The following is a 6969-nucleotide window of genomic DNA, read 5'->3' on the forward strand; positions in this document are numbered from 1 at the left end:
TGAAAATGTTCAAAAAACCGGTTTTCGCCAAAAAAAACCGGATCGCTTTTTTACGGACACCGGTTTCGGGTTTCTCCAAAACTTGTTAAACTGGTTCAGTTCATAAGAAGAAAGTGCAAACCGAAACCGGTTTGCTTAGAATCCAATATTTTTAAAACCAAACAGAAGCAAAACTGCTTTTGTTGTAAACGGATCCGGTTTTCGGAGTACAACGAAACTCTACTCTTCTGAGATACAGAAACAGGTTTTGGAGAAAACCGAATCCAGTTTCGGTGTAAACCGAATCGGTTTTGGAGAAAATCGAAACCGGTTTCGGCGGAAAACCGAACCGGCTTTAGAGAAAACCGAAATGTCAGGTTTTCGGATTTCGTTTTTTCTAGAAACCGGTTTCCGGTTTTAAAAACTGGTTTTCCCATCCCTAATAGAAACATTGTCATCGAAGAAATAAAAAGGTAAGTTAACTAGAGTATAGTGTGCTTTAGTCCAAGGGTGAACTCAGGTGTGTGAAACGTTGAGCAATCATGGACATGTACAACCGACGAAAGATCAGGTGCGCGCAAAGGCCAATAAGGAAGCGGATCATACCTTTCCATCCAGGACGTGCAGAATGTTGCACCTCACATTATTGCGCACATTATTCTGCTGTAAAGTGGCTTCATTCAGAACACGAACTGGAGAAACTATAACCAGGTCTAACCTCAGCGATGTATAACTGACTATTCAGAGACCCTTCGATACGTGTTAGAAGCGAACAGGCACTGAATCCCATGATATTTACATATCAACGTACTGTACAAACGATGCAGAGGGCAGGTCTAGCTTTACGTATTTCCACGTAACGGCAAGAACTGATAGGTCATCATGATGCTTAAGACAGAAGCAGCATGTATGCGAGAGAGACTGTAGATAAGCCAAGTGATTTCGTCATTGCCGCTATTAAACCAAGTGAGGTCAGAACTCACATTTTCAGTTCCAAGCAATACGTATGCTACGTAAAGAAAGTACAGGTCGATATGTGTTTCACTTTCTTTTCATGGAAATACGTTTTCCTTATCTCCTTATCGTTGACCCATTTGCTCTTTAAAATTTCCTTCTTTCGAAAATCTTAAAAATTGCAATTCTCTCCCTTTTATATCTATAACGTTGATACAAAACACTACCGTATCTCATGTCCTTAGAACAAACCGGAAACAAATAATGCCAGAAGCACTAGCGGAAATATGTCATGATTAACCTATCCATTATTTTTATAAGTATCTATTATGTTCTGTAGACATAGTCAGTAGCGTAACGCAAAAAGTCGGGCTCCCACGCAGGATTATTTTTGGGCCCCCCTTCCCATGCCTATTACATTCACACTATATTATGTCCCTGTAGAATACAATAGTTAATAAATCCATGGATATAATAAAACTACAATTAAAATTAATACTCACCGAAAAAGGCAAAAATTATTTTCCCTTAACTTTCGACTGCTACGATGATTTTTTAACTGATGTTGCTAGAATGGATGAATTTTCACCCAGAGCATATTTTTTTCTAAAGTAAATAATGTTGTTCAGAGAAATGGATATTCCGTTTTCAGCTCACTTTTTGTAGCCTATAATTCTTAGCATTTGCTTCGAGGTGGGCCCCCAAACTCTGCGGGACCCCCGCACTGCAGACCCTGCGGCCCCTCAGTTACGCCACTGCATAGAGTACGGTTAGAGCAATGGGCGATGTGCCAATATTTCTCGCCTCGTCCCGCCAGACAAGTCGAACTGTTAGTGAAGAGAACGGTTGCTGAAAAACAACTCCAAATTCGTGCCTCAGTCTTCGTGATACATCTATCTGTTGCACAAGAGGCCTGTTCTCCGTCACCGTAGTATGACGCAACGGTTAGGATCCTCCATGTCGTGGTATATAGTCTTTATAGGGCCATCGATTGCATATTTACATCGCCGCGGCGTGGGTGTCTTTTGTCTATAACGGACATCAATGCTGCGGAAAGATAATCTGCAATCACGATGCGCTACAATTTTCATCAATCAAAGGTAGAAATCTGCTGGAGTTTCTTCCTTCTTCGACTATAAAGCCACTGTTCGACCGTCCACTCATACTTACATGACTCCATCATTCAGCCAATACTGAACTGTGGGTTTGTGGCTTGTCTTTTAGGGTGCAAGGCCAGCGAACGTATTTCAATACTAATAATTTTACTTTCCTTCTATCCTTACGTTAGTGGATCCTGCAAACCGATTTCGGAACCGGTTTCAGCATTGACTAAATTTGACCTTTAAGTCAGACCAGGCAGGATTGCGTGAAGGACGGAGGGGTCCGTGACATGAAATACTGTGGTCATCACACCAGGGGCTCGATCATTCTAAACAATTTTACTGAAACATATATTGGTTCGTTTAACCAGGATTTCGTAACGGGGGAGGGGGGGGGGTCGTGACATGAAATTCTTAAGGCCCAGGAGCTCGATCAATCTAAACTACTTTACTATCAACATATATTGGTTTGTGAGGATATGTTGGTGAGAATTTTAATAGTCTATGAAGAAATCTCGAGTAAAATTAAAAAAAAAAAAAAAAACGTATTGTAAAAGATTATACAATATTTACATCCTTCTTCCGTTTATTCAAATATAACAATTTTCCTTTTATTATGACCTCAATTATTATAAAAAGTACATATTCACTATTATAAAAAGTACATACCCAATGATGTCTTCATGGGCGGCAAAGGAGGGCAGTTGCCCCCTCACTTTTTAAGTAGCCCATTAAGGTATATAGTTTCATTTGAAAATCTAAAGTTTTTGTATGCATTACTGGTTCATAAAAAAATGGTGACATATAGAAGTAATATTTGCCGTTGCGTGAGTACGTATTGGTTGTCTTCCTGTGGAATTAAGAAAGCTACAGGAATTGTGTTTTAATTGCCAGTGAAAATAACCCAAAAATTAACCTATTGGAGCACAACAGTTCCAGCATCTTTCACTTCTAATTACAAGGGCTCGATATGTTAGTCAGCCGCTTTGAAACGAATTGAGAGAACATTTCAAAAAAAAAAAAAAAAAAAAAGGTTTTCATACGATATTCTTTAACTGCACAAAAACTGACAGTTCCTACAGTGTCTTTTCTTTCTAATAGTATGGAATACTGATTAAAAAGAGAATAACATGAAACAACTTCTAGCTTTTCCATTGTTTCGCAGTATAATATACGAGTCAAGTGGTGTGTTTACGAGTGTACGGATGTATATACAATTAAATTCAGTGAATTCAACATAACTCTAAGTTTTTAGATTATTTTGTATAACTAGAGTGTGGAGTGATTCTAAGCATTGTGTTTTGATGTGGTCCAAAAAAGTGAAAACTTCACCTAACGTTAACGAACATGTTTCGGGAAGCTGCAAAAGTACGAGGGCGGGGAGAAAAGTTCTCGGCCTGACAATGAAAGACTGCGAATTTCAGTTCAAAAATGATTTTATTTTTCGACATAATCTCCCTTAACTTCAATACACTTGATCCAGCGTTTCTCCAACATCAGTATTCCTTCCCAGAAGTGAGAGTCTGGAAGGTTGTGAAAATAGTCATCCAGGACCCTCTCAGCTACTTCATTCGATGTGGAGCGCTTCCCAACAAGAAATTTCTTCAAGTTTGGGAACAGATAGAAGTCTGTTGGTACCAAATCAGGAGAATATGTGGGATGGCCGATTAAATCGTACCCCAAATCCCGCAGTTTTCCCATCGCCAATGCACCTTTGTGCATAGGTGCGTTGTCCTGGTGAAAGATTATTTTCTTCTTCTTCAAGCCAAGCCTCTTCTCGCTAATTTTGGCATGCAGCTGATCAGGAAGGTTGGAGTAATATTTGCCTGTAATTTTTCTCTATTTTACAAGACAATCAATTAACAGGATCTCTTTCGCATCCCAAAACACACTGGTCATGACCTTTCCGGCTGATACGATCGTCTTCGCTTTCTTCGGCGCTGCACCACCGGCTTCCATCCACTGCTTGGACTGCTGTTTCATTTCTGGTGTGTAGTGGTGAATCCATGTCCCATCCATTGTCACAAATCGCCGCAGAAAATCGGTCGGATCCCTTTGAATCGGTCCAAAGATTGCTGGGAAAATCGTTTTCGCATTTGCTTTTGGTCGGCAGTTAGCAAATGCGGCACCCATCTTGCGCAGAGCTTTCGATTGTTTCCGGTGGGATTGCGGTTTTCGGCCTTCCTTCACGTGGGTCATCTTCGAGGGATGTGCGACCACGTTTAAATTCAGCTGCCCACTTTTTAACGGTTGACATGGAAGGAGCAGAGTCCCTGTAAACTTCTGTCAACTTTGGATGAATTTCCGTAGGGGTTAATCCATCCAAAACGAAAAATGTGATTACCGCACGATATTCAAGTTTATTCATTTTCACAACTAACACGCAAGACGTCTAACTGCAACAACACCTGCACACAAACTACGAGATAATAAGTTGACACTTGTTATACGAACAACTGAAAAGCGCCCCCAGGCAAGAGCAATAAAATTTTGCTGATTGGAGTGCCATCTCTGGGTCAGTCCGAGAAGTTTTCACCCCGCCCTCGTAAATATTTCTTGTGGAATTAAAAATTAAGTCGTTCATTAATTCCCAGTTTCAATGTAACTTCTACAAAACAATCCTCATTATTCATTACTATGATTAATATTATCCTTTTTATTTATTTGTTTCGCAACTTTGTTATTAAATAATTTGATCACACAATTTTCCAGAGGAATCAAATTTCTTCTTATACTTCGTTGTTTAAGAGTACGAAGAGCTAGTACCTACATCTGTTGCTCTTGATAATTTACTTAATAAAATATGAAATACGATATACGGTATTTTAACTGAAATATATAGTATCGCATTAGTTATATAACCTTTCGGCAAACAAAGTGTTAGAAACAACCAGATGAACTAAGACTGATACACAAATATTCAGATCATGTATTGCCCCCCACTTTTAAAGTCCAATCGCCGCCACTGGATGTCTTGTAAAATATTTTGCAATATCTGCGTTCCATTTTCTGTTGAATCATATGTTAACAGAACTTTCTTTTCAAATATATTTTTGTTTTTATTATTCCGTCAACTACTGTCTGTTTCAAATGACAGGTTAAAGGAGCAGTAGAAAATTGTTTTTGAAATAACATGTTTGATATTGCAAGGATGCGATGACGAAAAATTATGATAAAAAATGTCCACGTTCTTACACAACGGTACTATGCTTTCGGAAGCTTCATATCTCCCTGATTAGTAGCAGAAATTCTGAAAATTCCGCAACTTTTCTAGAAATTTCAAATTCCCTGACTCTTCCAGGATATACCGCTCACCTTGCAAGCATGTATTGCAAGTAATAAAAATTTCCTCATAGGAAAGAGTAACCAAAAGCTTCCTTAATTTATTTTTAACGCTGATCCTTCCTTTTCTCATTTTATTTTGTTTCATCCTTCCTTATTTTTTCGTTTCTGGTCTCGAAAGGGGGGGTCCGGACCCCCTGGACCCCCCCTTGGCTACTTCCCTGAGTCAAACTGATTGTGGAGAAAGTTGACGGGTCACCTGTGTATTTTGATAAGTTATTCACTCTCGTTCTCAGTCCTTGAGCCTGAACAGTTTCAGTCTAAAATTGGTAGTTACTAAGTAGGTCATTAATAACAATGACAATTTTCTGTTTAAATCAGCTGAGACGTTCCAGTGAAATATAAATTCATCTCGGTTTCTGCCTGTGTTCGTACACAAATTTGGCCTTTAACTGTGACTGAACTGAATTCACTGGGTGCTTAATTACGTCATCCATAACCAATATTCAAATCTTGGCTGAAATCTGTGTTGTTCTCGATCCTTAATCACTTCTTATCATCCCTTTAGTGAAGAAAGAGACTAAAAAAATCTAAAAGGTAATGAAATAAACATAATCTTGAATTGGCAAACTACCAAAGTAGACAATTAATTATCAATTTTGTTCAAACCGCTCAAGCATTTTCTGAAAAATATGTTAAAGTTAGTTTTGGATTTTTTCTTGCCGTTTCTCAACTTAAACGTTAGTGATCTGAATTAAATTTCACAGTTCACCTAATTAGTCCATTTATGACACTTTAACAAAATATTGTCTGAAATTGGTAAACATCACTTTCGTCTTGACCAAATTAATCGATTTACCGTCGCTGATTTCTACAAGATTTAACAACTTACGTAAATTAACCTTAATAGTAATCCTATAAAGGTAACCAAGAAAGTTATGTCACTTTTTGTGGAGGTCTGTGTTCCATTGCCCCTTACACCGTGAGTTGAATGCGAATGGAGATAAGGCTAAGGTATATTGTTGGTCTTGATATATCCAATATACTACCTGGTTGTGGCAGTTCAGTTGCACAGAGGACAGAGTGAACATGCAACCTGCACACAGCGACATAAGGGCATGTATGCTGTACAACTTCAAACTGGGGTTAAACGCTGCTGCAGCGGGGTGGAAGATATGCCAGGCTTTTGGTAAGGGTGTCGTGACTACGCGGACAGTACAGCAGGGGTTTAACAAGTTTAAGGACGGTTATGAAATACTCGAAGACGCACCACATGCCGGAAGACCAACACATGTACAAAATGATGATTTTCAGGCAGCAATTAAGGTGAACAGTATTTGTATGTGGACAAGTCAGCTATTTGTATGTGGACAAATGTTGCTATTTGTACACAGATTTCACTGCATATAAGCTTTATTTCGTCCTACAGTTTACAGTGGTAAAAGTTCATAGTGTATTGTCATCATGATACGATTATAAACAAGTCATCATTGAAATAAAAAAAAAGCCCATTGGAGAGTAAGCAATTAAATCGCTCACTACTAGAAGAAAGTTTAATCTCAGGAATGAATGCAACAAGAATCTCGTATCTCTTCAGGAAAGCACTGTTTATCTCACTGCTACTTAGGGTTATTCCCTTGTTCTTTTCAAAGTG

The sequence above is a fragment of the Thermobia domestica genome, chromosome 5 (genome assembly GCF_964235325.1).
Source record: "Thermobia domestica chromosome 5, izTheDome1.hap1.1, whole genome shotgun sequence".
Lineage (NCBI taxonomy): Eukaryota > Metazoa > Arthropoda > Insecta > Zygentoma > Lepismatidae > Thermobia > Thermobia domestica.